Source organism: Theobroma umbraticum, unplaced genomic scaffold (genome assembly GCF_002168275.2).
Source record: "Theobroma umbraticum cultivar Fairchild unplaced genomic scaffold, ASM216827v3 scaffold_115.0, whole genome shotgun sequence".
Classification (NCBI taxonomy): domain Eukaryota; kingdom Viridiplantae; phylum Streptophyta; class Magnoliopsida; order Malvales; family Malvaceae; genus Theobroma; species Theobroma umbraticum.
The window spans coordinates 435,084-449,869 of NW_018397284.1; the positions used below are offsets into that span (position 1 = coordinate 435,084).

General features: G+C 31.7%; 1 pseudogene; it reads left to right on the plus strand.

The window, feature by feature from the left end:
• Positions 1–7,609: 7,609 nt before the first annotated feature.
• On the plus strand, positions 7,610–14,201 carry LOC110428427 (cuscuta receptor 1-like; annotated as a pseudogene).
• Positions 14,202–14,786: the final 585 nt, after the last annotated feature.

Here is a 14,786-nt window from a genome sequence, read left to right on the forward strand (position 1 = left end):
CAATTTGATGATTTCCATCGCATTTGCAAGATCCCAAGGTTTTCCATCAAAGATGATTTCATTTCTATAAAGCCAAATGGACCAAGTGATGATAAAGAATGACATTCTCCACACTTTCCTTTAGGAAAATACTTACGTGAAAGAGAGTTCCATGCCTTAAAAAATGCGATAGCAGTATTTGGCATGCAGGTAGAGATATTCCAATCATCGCACCATGAGCACCATAATCTCAAGAATTCAAAATAGGTGGAAAGAGATGATTAATAGATTCAATTTCATTGTTGCACAGCATGCACAAGAATGCCTCCGGTTGCATAAGGTTTTCTTGACAAGTTCCCTTTTAACGGCCACTTTACCCTCAAGTACTTGCCATACCAAGATTTCTACCTTTGGAGGAGCTAATCCAGCCCACACATTCTTCCACAATTCAATGTCTGTGTCGCAATTACTTAGAACGGATTTACAGAAGGAGTTGGTAGAATAATTACCATTCGGAGTGAGCTTCCAAATTAGTTTGTCCTTAATCTCTGGTTCAAGTTGAGTTCCCTGTAAGCAGTCCTTGAACTGTTCCCATGCCTCATTCTCCCAATCAAAAACTTTTCTTCGCAACTCAACATGCCATCGCCATTCCCGATTGGTCTAAAAGCCAAACTCACATACCTAGAAAATAATAATTTAACTACCCTTTCTTCATCGTTAAGGACAGCCTTGATTCCTACCCTTCCTAATGAACCTCTTATTGATCTATCCACATTAAACTTCAAGACACTCGAGCTTGGTTTTACCTAAGTTACTATCCTCTTTTCCTGTTTCCTACGATGCTTAACAGGATTCATGAATGGACACTGCAAAACATCCTTTGAATAGTTGGCCTTCTTTGGCCGTTTAACTTTTACCCACCAAGTTAATCTCAATTTGGCCAGCTCCAAACATTGTCTTCCATCCCACATTTTTCCTTAGAAGGCCATCTCATTTCTCATAAGCCAAATAGTCCAAATTGTAGCAAAGAAAGCTAACCTCCATAACCTCTTATCCCTTACCCGAATCAGATCATTCCATTCAAGGAAAAACAAGATTGCACTCCCTTGGTAAGCCTTACTCACCCCCCATAAATTGCATTAGCCATTCCAAATGAACCAACTTTCGTTACACTCAAAAAATAAATGATAAACTATTTCAACTTCTCTTCTACAAATCAAATGTGTTGCCAACTCTTGCTTAAGGAGACCTCTCTTAACAAGTTCGGATCTTACGGTAACTCTTCTTTTTAATACTCTCCAATAAAAGACTTCGACATTTAAAGGAGCCATCCCCATTTAAACTCTTTTTCAATATTGTTGAGCAATGCCATTCCCTTTATCGCGCCTTACAGTAGGATTTCATCGAATAATCTCCACTCAACGTCCATTTCCATATGACTCTATCTTTTATAGCTTCCACCATTGGGCTATCTTCAATAATGAATATGAATGATTCCCATTGTTCTTTTTCCCACTCAAACAACTCCCATCTCAACTCAATTTTCTATTTCCAAATCCCTTCCCTCCATTCTCCAAATTCCTAGACAATTCTTTTTTTAGTGGCAAATGTAATGATCCTCGAAAACTTTTGCTTTAGAATGACCCCTTCCATCAAATCATCAAACCAAAAAGCAACATTATCCCTATTTCCCAACATGACTCCAACGCTTTCCTTTACAAGCTCAATTCTTCCTTCATCCTCTTTCAATGGTTGCATGATTTTCCTTCACATTATGGACTATCCCTTACTTCAAGTGGTTCTAGGTAACAAAGCTCTATGGTCCCCTCCCCCCCTTTCCATGATAAATTTTCACCACAAGCTCCCTTTCTCATTACTGTAATTTTTAGTTGTATGTCCACTTAACCTAATCCCTCATACTTTTTATATGTATAAGTTGATTGCCAGTCAACAAAATGGATTTTCCTCTCATTAGATGATCCTCCCTATAAGAATCTCCTTTAGATCTTATCCAACTCATTTCTAACCCTTGCCAATATCTTAAACATTTACATAAAATATTTGGCAGACTAACAAGAACAGACTTAATTAAGGTCCTTCCTCCCATTGATAGCATCTTACTCTTCCAGCCTACCAACCTTGCCTCAAATGTATTACTCATTAGCTTCCACATCTCCTTAGAGTTGACCTTGACTCTCGAAGGTAATAAGTATTTAGACAAAAATTTCTCTAATTTGCATCCAATCCTACTTGCCCACTCCACCTCTACCTTTTCCACAACTCCAATAGTAAACAAACTACTTTTTTGGAAATTGATTCTAAGACCCGATATCAGCTTAAAACACCTCAAGACTCTCCTAATAAATTCAAGAGATTCCCATTTCGATTTACACATAATTGCTGTACCATTAGCAAATTGAAAATGTGAGTTCAAAAATCCTGTTTGACCAACAACGATTCCCTTACATTCCCATAACCTTGCTGCTTCACTCATCAAGGCTTTAAAGGCCTCAGCCACACAATTAAAGAAGTGGGGAGAGTGGGCAACCTTGTCTTAACCCTCTCTTCATTCTAAATTCCCTAATTGAGACCCCGTTAACCAAGATTGACACTCTGGCAGTAGACACACATGCCTTTACCCAAGTTTTCCACTTGCTTCCAAATCCCATTTTACAAAGGACAAAATCAAGAAAGTCCCAATTCATTGTATCATATGCCTTCTCAAAATCAACTTTAAAGAAGGCCCCACCCTTTCCATTTCTTCTCATAATGTCCACAATTTCATTTGCAATCAAAGTGCAATCCACCAACTGTCTTCCCCTAATGAATACAAATTGTTGACTACCTATAACCTTGCCCACTACTTTTTTTAACCTATTAGCTAAGACCTTCGCTATAATCTTGTAAATGTTAACCACAAGGCTAATTGGTTGATAATCTTTCATGTTTATGGGCGAGTTATGCTTAGGTATGAGAGTGATGAATGAAGCATTCATGAATCCTTCAATCTGACAGGTCTCAAAAACTTTTTCAATAAACCTTATGACCTCCTCTTTAATCACCACCTGTCTAGGTGAATTTCTAATCTTATGAGACCAGTTTATGAAAAAAATTATTGATTGAGAAAAAAATTGATAATTTTATACATATTTTTTCCTTAGCATGATAATTTTATATTAATTTGCAAATTAAACAAAATTATTTAAATTTAATATATAGATTTAAATAGAAATATGTTAGGAAAATGAAGCTATACATAAAAGAAATTGAAGTTGTTAACATAAGTTTAAACAAAAAAATTCATAAAGAAAAAGGAAAAAAATAATGCATGTCAAATTAACTATATATAAGGCAGCCCAAACTTTCAACTAAAACATTTCAGTTAAAAAAACCTAAAGGAAAAAAAAAGTGTCAAATTCCAAACAAATAAAAACTCAAATTCGTACTTTTTTTTTAAAAGTGATTGTGATATATCCATCCAAAGCAAGTATGCCAACCCAAAGTCTTAAACTATATAAGTCAAAGACTTTAACAGGGGCATAAAAACTCAAGCTTTGGTAATAAAATCCCTGTCACTACTATACCCTGGCTGCTCATTCTTAAAAGAATTAGGTGTGACTCTTACATGCTTCTGAATATAAGAATCAATATATGCTAAATGTTAGATTAGAAATAAATTAAAATATTATCACATTTTAAATTTAAATCAAAATAATATTTATTAACTTTAAAAGAACTAATATTATATATATATATATTGTCCCCAAATGCGTTATAATTTGAATCTTGACAAGTTTATTTATTGTCATTCATCAAATTATAGGTGGTTAACAAGAGTTATTAAATTGGCCTATTCGAGTTTTAGGTTGAGTTGCTTATTTAATTTTTGAGTTTTGGGTTTACATGCGTTTGGCTTTGATATTGGTAATGGGTATCCAAACTGTATTTTTACTATCAATTATTTTTTTACTTTATTTTCAATTTCTATTTTTTAGTTTATTTTCAGTTTAATTTGTTGACGTGAGGCTCTTTTCTCAACGTTAAATGGCAGAGATTGCTTAGATATTTTATTTTGTTGGTTTATTGTCTGCTCTATCTATGCTGTCTCTATACAATTTAAAGATATCTTTAAATTAAATTTTCACACATTTTTATATAAACTCTGAACCTTCTAAATCCTAAACTCTAAATGCAAAAAATTAAAATTTCGAATAAATTTCAAAATTACATCATTTTATAATAATTTGAATCTTATTTATTTTAATTTTAATTATATAAACAAATGAAAATCCAATTGATGATAGAATTTTTTTTTTAAAAAGAATTGTAAGTTACAAATATCAATCGGTAATGTTAAAGCTTGTGTGAAAGCTCATGTAGAGACAATTCAAGAAAACCACGAGTTCTTACACCAATTGCAAGAGGTCTTGAGGTTAGTGAAGCTAAGGAAAGAATATACTGATTAATATCTAAGTGATCATATGTTTTCTTTTTTTTTTGAATGGCATTCAATTATAGAATTAAAAATAGCCACAAAGAAGATATGTTAAAAACTCAAAATTGAGCTTGGTTTAATATCAAGTCCATTTTTTTTGTATGTCATGATATATAATATAAAAAAATACCTAAAGCAGCTCCAATATTTTATATCAGAATTTATATTGCATATAAATTCAATATAGTTACCCTTGATATTTAAGTGAGACATGAATTTTAACAATTATAAGTAAGATTTCTCAGTTATAAGTAAGATTTCTTACAATAGGAGATAAGTGGAAATCTAACGGAAGGCGGTGGGCATGCACATGAAAATTTAAGAATAAATTTGGGACATTATATTCAAAATATTCTTGAAACTAGAAATATTCAATAAAATTTAAGAATAAATAGGTTTACGAATACATTAGTAACTTCAAATTTAATATCCAACCTTTACTCCCCTTCAACTTGAAGGTTTTTGAACTCCAAATATGAACCTCACTAAAGAGATTTGTAAAAATATTAGCAATTTGATCTATGGATTTTGCATAGTGCAACTCAGCTTCCTTCTTAGCACCCGAGTATTTGATTCATTAATTGGTGCATAATCCATTACTTAAAAGCAAGGTTCTAATCCCCTCCCCCAATTATATATAAAAAAAAACTCAATTTCCTTCTTAGCAATGCATTCTTGAAAAAAACAAATTCCTTACGCGAATATGCTTGTTTTGATTATAAAACACACATATGGTTTGCGGATGAAATAAAAACGAATGAAATAGCTATTCCGAGGGGATAGAGTATGACAAGAATAACTATTATTTAATTTAGTTCATAAAATGAAATTGTCATTCTGACATTATTTGAATTTTCGGTTGGCAAAAAAGTCTAGAATAACAAAAGAATAAGTAATAAAAAGATAAAAAATATCATTTATTATTATAATTTAATAATTTTAATTAAAAGTATTTAATTTTATATAATTTGTTTAAAATATTAATAAATTTTGATTAAAACTTGAATATGATGTTTTATTTTATTTTATTGTCTATTCTCATTTTTGAAATATTAATAAATTATAATTTATTTAAAATATTAACAATTTCTATCTAAAACTTTAATATGATTATTTATTTTTATTTTTAATTTATTTTTTTCTCTACGTTTATTTTTTAAAATATTAAAAATTTATAATTAAAACTTTAATATAATTTTTTTTTTAATTTCATGTGTTTTCTTCCTTTCACTCCTCTCTACCTGTCAACCACTAGAGATATGGCCAACGTAATGGCCCATCAGTCTAGCGCTCCTCTCGACTAGATCTAGCTGTGGAGGTGCCAATCGCCCAACCTTGCTGAAATATCAATCGAAGGACGATGGTAGTCGAGAATGAGAGAGGCAAATAAGGTAGAGAGAGAATGAAAAAATAGGAAAATGCAATGTTTTTACATGTTAGGGATAGGTTTTATTATATATAGGGAAATAATTTCACAAAATGGTTGATGGTACTTTTATCAAAAAAAAATTTTAGTCCATTTTGTGACCTGCGAAACAACTGTTACTGAGGAGTTGGTAATAGCTATATATTTCAAGTTTTCTTGAAATGGCTATCTTGTGAATCAAACAATAGATTAAAGGAGGGATAAAGAATAAGGGGCAGTGGAATAACCATTGCCCCCAACCAAACATGCGACAAAAGAATTTTGAGATTTAAGTGGGCAGGATAGCTGCCTCCATTTTAGATCTGTCCTATTGACAAGTCAAGGTTTCCTGTCTCGTTTTCTCCTCTTGGAAGAAGTCAAGGTCTTCTTATTAATGCATTTTGTAGGTAAGAAATTGAATTAAGTAGTCATTCAAACCAAGCATTAGAGCTGATTTTCCACAAAATAAATGACTATCATTTTTGTTTGACTATGAATTGATGAAATTGATGTAACTTTATGAGTCAAGCAAGTTAAAATTTCATAAGAATTTCGCATCAAGGCTAGGCCAAAGCTAGCCAACATCATTTAAGATATTACTCTAAGTATTGCAACTTCTTTTAAGGGTTCGAAATTTCTTCTAAGATATTACATCAAATTGATTCATGTTTGTTGAGTATATAGTTGGCTATAAGTAATGAAAATGAAGTAATTTAGCAGGTCAAGCAAGTTGAAATTTCCCAAAGACTTCCTATCAAAACTTGATGAGAGTTTAGTCAATGGTGCTCCCGATTGGTTGGGTAAATGGTGCCGCTATAAATTAACAAAATTGATGTAACTTTACGGGTCAAGCAAGTTGAAATCTCACAAGAATTTCGTATCAAGGGTAGGCCAAAGCTGGCCAACATCATTAAAGATATTACCACAAGTATTGCAACTTCTTTTAAGAGTTCAAAATTTCTTCTAAGATATTACATTAAAATGACTCATGTTTGTTGAGTATTTTGTTAGCTATAAAGTAATGAAAATGAAGTAACCTAACGGGTCAAACAAGTTGAAATTTTACAAAAACTGTATATCAAAACTTGGTGGGAGTTGAGTCAATGGTGCTCCCAATTGGTTGGGTAAATGTTGTTGTTATAAATTAACGAAAATGATGTAACTTTACGAGTCAAGCAAGTTGAAATTTCATAAGAATTTGGTATCAAGTCTAGGCTAAAGCTGGCCAACATCATTTAAGATATTTTTCCAAGTATTGCAACTTCTTTTAAGGTTTCAAAATTTCTTCTAAGATATTACATTAAAATGACTCATGTCTGTTGAGTATTTTGTTGGCTATAAAGTAATGAAAATGAAGTAATCTAAAGGGTCAAGCAAATTGAAATTTCACTAAAACTTCATCTCAAAACTTGGTGGGAGTTGAGTCAATGGCGCTCCCAATTGATGTAATTTTACGGGTCCAACAAGTTGAAATTTCACAAGAGTTTTGTATCAAGGCTAGGCCAAAGCTGGCCAACATCATTTAAGATATTACTCCAAGTATTGCAACTTTTTTAAGGGTTCAAAATTTTTTCTAAGATATTATATCAAAATGACTCATGTTTGTTGAGTATTTTGATGGCTGTAAAGCAATGAAAATGAAGTAATCTAACCGATCAAGCAAGTTGAAATTTCACAAAAACTTAACTTGGTGGGAGTTGAGTCAATGGTGTTCCCAATTGGTTAGTTAAATGGTGCTGCCTTGGCTATTTCTTGATAATCTTTTGTTGTTATTGAGAGTTGTAAGTAGTTGTTTTAGTTTCTTTCACACTTGGAAGAAACTTGCGGCAACATCATTTTTCTCTTGCGAAATAAATTCATTCCCAATTGCTCTCTTGCAACTCAAACCTTCCTTCAGTCGTTATGGTTATCTGAACAACTGGGTGGAGGCCAAGGGTTCAGATTGTTGTCAATGGGAAAGGGTTGAGTGCAACACCGCCACCAGACGAGTGATAGGGCTCTCTCTTAATGAAACAAGATCATCCTGGAAAGAGGATTATTTCAAAGTAAAAGAACGTTGGCATCTTAATGCCTCTTTGTTTCTCCCCTTCAAGGAATTGGAGAGTCTTTATTTGCCAGGAAATCACATAGCTGGTTGCGTTGAAAATGAAGGTCGATCCTTTGCCTTTCATCTTTAATTACTTATCAATTGCAAGTTTTTAACACAAGTCCCAATTTTCATTATGAAAATTCATTTCATCACTTTTTAATTTTAATAATTTTGTATTTTTTTAGTTTTAGTTTTTAACGCAAGTCTTTTGCAGGTTTTGCAAAGCAATCATCTAGATTGGGTAATTTGGAGATCATTGACCTAAGTGTGAATCACCTTAATGATAGCATTTTATTATCTTTGACTGAGCTTTCATCTCTCAAGTATTTAAATCTCACAGGAACAAGTCATGTATACGGTAAGTAATTGTTTCGTAAAGTATTGACCGTGCTGCTCATCTTTTGAGTATTCTCAGCCACTCCTCCCTTTTGTTCTGTGAGTTGCTTCTTGACTTGTTCCTCTCCTGTTGTTTCTCTGTTTCTTGTGTTTGGCCTGCCTTTATGATGAATTGTGCACTTTTACTCTTTTGAGGAGTCTGCTCTGAACCTTCTTTAATAAATATGCCATTAAAAAAGAATATATTTCGTAAAATATTGAACATTTATGACATACAATGATTAAAGTATTAAAGTATTTTCATTACTAGTGTCAGGTTTCGAATCGTTTTCAAGACTCAGTAATTTGGAGACTCTTGACTTAGAGTGGAACTCTTTAAAGAATAGCATCCTGTTACATAAGGGTAATCCTGAACAGATTAAAGTATTGACTTTAGACTTGAAAGCCCACCTCGACCTAGGAATGCAAATGTGTTGTTCCTGAAGAGATTGCTACTCAAGTCAACTACTTCCAAACTTGTCAACCTCAGTTGTGTTTCATTTCCTGTACCAAATTTCTATAATATTATCACTAATGGATATGAGTGACAACCAATTGCAAGGCTCAATCGATATTGAAGGTAAAGTTATCGATTTCTAATTCTTTTAAAATGATCCAAATATGTAAATTCCTTTTAGTTTTGTTTCATTAAAGTCAAATACTCGGTAAACAAATTAAATTTTCATATCGTAGACACTTTTTTTCTTTTAATTTTTAATTTTATTTATTTTAATCTGATCATTTACTTGCTGTTATTTTCAATTTTATTTTATTTTATTTCTATTTGCATTTTTTTTTGTTTATGGCTTGATATCAAGCTCAAATTTCAATTTTATTGGAAAATGATAAAAAGGAGGGTTCTTTTCGGTTCTAGGGGAGATTCAGAGATTTGAGAGTTGTGGGGATTTTCTTTCATTCGATTGAAGGAAAGAAAGGACAGGTTTCGGGAAACAAATTACTAAGTTGACTAACATTAAGATTATTTGAATTGAACTTGACTAGAATTGGATAATTTGATAAACTTGAAGAAGTTGGATTTACAGTGGAACAATATTGAAAGTCTTTGTTCCTTTCAAGGTATGCATTCATATTTTCTCAATTAATTAAGTTTTTACTTATAACTAATATTATGTAAAGCTTCTTTTATTGATAAAATTATACATATTAAAATCTTCTGAAGATAGTGGGAGACAGTTAAAGTTGACTTATTTGAAAGAGCTTGATTTGAGTGATAATCTCTTTAATAACAGCGCATTTGCATCCTTTAGCGAGCCTTCAAGTCTGAAATGGTTGCAAATAAGTTCTAATAATTTGAAAGGATCAATAGATATGAAAGGTATAATTACTGTTCTGTCAAATTTTGACTCAGTTACAAACACTTCAAAAATACATATAATCCCTTTTCTAAATGATTTAATGGAGTTTATCTGTTACTTTTCTTTTCTCAGATTTAAGTGCTTTTACCAACTTAGAGGAACTACATATAAGCTATAACAAGCTGAACAAACTCGTGGCCCATAAAGGTATCATTATTTGTGAGGTTAAATTTTTACTCTCTAGTAGCTGTTACGATGAAGTAAACATTTTAATGATCAACAAATTTAGACATGGTTGGTTTTACATCATTTTATATTAAAATTAATTTATAATTTTTTTAAAGGAAAAAATTGTAGTTCGATCAACGAGAAAGTGATAAATTTGGGATTGGTGATGACTTTCTTCAACTGCATGTATGTTTTAAATAATGTTTGTTTGTGTTAATTTTTATTGCAGGTGAATGATTTGAACACAAATGTCTTCACAATTAAAATAATAAAAATAATAAAATTTTGAATTATGATTTGATAAAATCCTCAATTAGTGAATATATAAAGTATAAGGACATGATATATATGCAAGTAAAAAGGGAGAGTAAATTGCATCATTCATTTATGACTTTTGTGTAATATTTTATTTTCATTTGTCAATTTTAAAATTTAATATTTTGCATCTGTCACCTACTAAAATGATTATAAATTTATCTGTTCTGTCAAGCACCGTTAAAATTTGATGGAATCCATCACTTTAGTATTACGTAGATGTCCATATCCATGTGGCATAAATCACATCCATGTGGATGTCCACATGACAAAATTATATGGATTTGATATTCATGTGACAGAAAAAATGTGGACTTATTTGATATTTTTGGATTGAGATTTATGTCAACTAGTTGTTCACATGGCATCAAGGTAGCATAGTTCATTGATTTTTAACCGCTGTTGGCAAAATGAATGAATTTGAAATATTTTTAAAAAATGAGTTTAAACATTGAAGATGAAAAATAATATATTGCACAAAGATCACAGATGATTGGTGCTTTCAAAATTATATAAATTTTATGCTTAAAATAAAATTTCCATTATAGAAAACAATATACTAATAAGTTTGAAATCTAATTTTCTAACCATTATATTTAAGAAATATTAACCATTAATCTTAGGAAAATTTTTATTTGTATTCATTAAATTACAACTTAACTTCCATAAGGTACATATATGAAATAATTATAATTGATTAGTAAGACAAACTAAAAACATGTAGTAAACTCTTTATTGCTTATCATTAGATATCACTATTGATTCTTTTACAGAAATGTTGACTTCCTATCACCTTATTGTTTTTTAAAATTTATTATTACCTTTTAAAAAGTAATCAACTATCAATTAATAGACATAATATTTCAATTACATAATTCTCATTCATTATATGACTTTTTAAATAGCATGTTTACTTATTTTGTTACATTATTTTAAAAATGTACACCAAGATCAATTTATTAAGCTCTTTAAGATTTATTGGTTAATTTTATATTTTATGAGAACTAAAATAAATTTAAATTATAATCATAAGAGATAAGATAAATCATACCATTTACCGAATAACAACCATAATATAACCATTCAATTTTTGGAGAGCATATAATATAAAATTTTTAGTTACGTTAATAAATTTTAATATACGAATATATTAACTTGAAAATTGAAAGTTTATATTTGTTTCTTTTTCACTCACAGGAAACAGAAGTTTGAGAAAGTTAAAAATTCTTCATCTAAATAACGCTTTCATCACCAATGGAAGCATGACAACACTGCTAGAATTCGTAGAGGCATTTGCATCAGTTGAGACCTTCTATTTACAGGAGAATTACTTCAACAAGAATATGACTATTCAAGGTAACTCATTATTTTTTTTCGAAAAGACATCTCATTCGTCCTATCATTAATTACTTTTTCTTTTTTGCAGAGTTGTATATGTCGAGCAATGTGGAGGAAATATTCCTGGATAGTTCTTATAATCTCAATAGCAACATTTCGCAAAGCATTGGAGCATTGACTTCTCTTAAAACTTGGTCTTTCTCTTACTGTGGACTGATTGGTACCTTACCTGATCAAGGTAAATTATTGCTCAAGATAATACTACATATTTTTTGTGGAGCAAAAAAAAAAAAAATCATTACACAATTTCTTATTATTGATCATATATAGAGATATTTCTTTAATATAACTTTTAGAATACATCTTTTTTTTTTCTCCGCTTTAGAATACGTCTCTTTATTATCTTTTAGAAATAAAAATATAATTAGATGTCTTTCATGAATTTATAAATTTTCTAGGTTGGTGTTATCTAAAAAAACTTGAAGTGTTGTATATCCAGGGGAATGCACTCTAGGGGATACTTCCTTCATGTTTGGGTAACTTGACATCTCTTGGTGTGCTAGATATTTCCAAAAATCAATTTACTAGAAATTTGTCTCCTTTAGCAAATCTCACATCACTTAGACTCCTTTCCCTTTCAAGAAATCACTTTCATTCATATCACTTGCAAACCTTACTAACCTTAAGATCCTCTTAAGTGATGAAAACAAGTTGGTGATGGAACCTGTCTTTCAAACTACAACGCCAAAGTTCCAACTGAACATCATGAGTTTGTCGAATTGCGCAACAGATTAAGAACTCATTAAAGAACTGCCTAAGTTCCTTTATTACCAATATGACTAGAGATATGTTGATCTTCCATATAACAAGTTCATCCGAACAGTTCCATTTTGGTTGGTAGAGAAACAATACAAAATTAGAAGAACTCATCTTGACAGACAATTCTTTTACAGGTCCTCTCTTGTTCCCGCCACTTCCTCATCTTCATATATCTTCAATTGACATATCTAATAACAAGATACAAGTTCAAATTTCAGCATATATATGTTCAACTTTCCCACATTTAGAAGTGTTAACTTTATCCACCAATGCCTTCGAAGGTAATATCCCTCGTTTAGGTGATATGAGCCATTTATATTCTTTAGACCTATCGAATAATCAGTTGTCTGGAGGAGTATCGGAAGAGTTAAGCATGAGTAGGTCATTGGAGGTTCTTAGGCTATCAAATAACAACCTAAGCGAAAAGGTTGCTCCTACAATCCTTAACTCAAAGTTCGTGTTAGAATTATACTTGGATGGGAATAACTTTGTTGGGCAGAGACTTGATATTGATATTTCGAGTGTTGATTTTCGCTATTTCTTAAGTGGCATTAATTTAAGTAATAATAGTTTGTCTGGCAAGCTTCCAAGATGGATACAGAATTTGTCAAATTTGGAGAGATTGGATTTGTCCAACAATCATTTCGAGGGTTCCATTCCAATTGAATTGTGCAACTTGGATCATCTTGAATTTTTGCACCTCTCTCAAAGCAATATATCTGGCTCTATACCATCTTGTTTCAATCCACCATCCATAAAACATGTCCACCTGAGCAAAAACAAGATAAGTGGTCCACTATCACATGCTTTATATAACATCTCTTCATTAGTGACTTTAGATCTTAGAGCAAACAATTTGACTGGCAACATTCCAGAATGGATTGGCACTATTTCGACTTTGAATGTCCTACTTTTGAAAGCTAATCAACTAGATGGTAGAATCCCAATTCAGTTATGCAAATCGTGTTCCTTGAGCATCATTGATCTTTCTCAAAATATGCTTTCTATACCTTATTGTTTGGGTAATTTAACTCTTGGATTAATGCATCGCAAGTCTTTTCTAGACATTTTTCACTATGTAGCTTCAGAGCAGTAAGTGTTAAAGGACATTGGGATGGAAGTGAAATTTAACTTTTTTTTTGTGTCACATTCATATCCTCAAAGCTACATGGAAGAATGGGTAGAGTTTGCAACAAAGAGTGGATCCTACAAATATGAGGGTCACATTCTTGACTATATGTTTGGGATTGATTTATCTTGCAACAAGTTAACTGGCCAAATCCCATTCGAATTGGGAAACTTGAGTGAAATCCATTCCTTAAACTTTTCACATAATAATTTGATCGGAGTTACACCCCCATCATTTTCAAATCTTAAACAGATTGAGAGTTTGGACCTTTCTTACAACAGCTTGAGTGGTAGAATCCCCATCCAACTGGTTGAGTTGAACTCTCTGGAGGTTTTTAGCATGGCACACAACAATTTGTCAAGTAGTACTCCAGAAAGAAAAGCTCAGTTTAGGACCTTTGATGAGAGCAGTTATGAGGGAAACCCTCTTCTTTGTGGACCTGCATTGCATAACAATTGCTCAGAAACTGATCCCCGTCAACGCTATCAACATCAGATGATGGAGGAGAAGGTAGGTTGCTGGACACATATGTTTTTTGTGTAAGCTTTTCGATTTCATATGTTATTGTGCTATTGGGAATATTTGATGTCCTTTACATAAATCCATGTTGGAGAAATGCGTGGTTTGTTTTCATTGAGAATCGCATCACTTACTGTCTCTTCTCAACTATGGGCAATTTTCTTGAGGTACAAATCTTCAGAAGAATTGCTTAGTTGTGATGGGAGATCTTAAAATTCTCCTTTCGCATGAGTGGGAATTTTTTTTAGCTGACTCTTTGCTAAAACGGTTGCGGATTGCGTCACTCTTTTAGCCATGTGTTTTGATGGTTTTGTGTTTGTTTACAATTCTCTGCTTTTGTCCTCTTAAGTTTGGATGATCTTTTCCAAGTTGTTATTCAAATCAGTTATGTCTCTTCTCTTATTTACTTTTAAGTTTTGACATTATAATTAATGACAATTCTATATTGATGAGTTGTCTAATAGAAAAAGCAAAGACTGCTTGCAATGGCATGTCGAGAAAAATCACTAGATCTAGAGAATACTCTTTTATTTATTTAACTCTTCTTCTTAATTCACTCATTGTCTTAATATTTATGATTGTTTATTTGCCACCGTTAGTTAATTAAACAAAAGAAAGGTTTTCCCTCCCCCTATCTTTCAAGAAGATGGCCATCTAGTCACTGATGTTTCCCAAAGTAAAGTTCCTTCTCTTAATACTTATTTCACTCTTCGTTTTAGATTACCCAGAAACCATATGAGGGTTTCTTTTGCTTTTCACTATTTTATCAGTGTGTTATC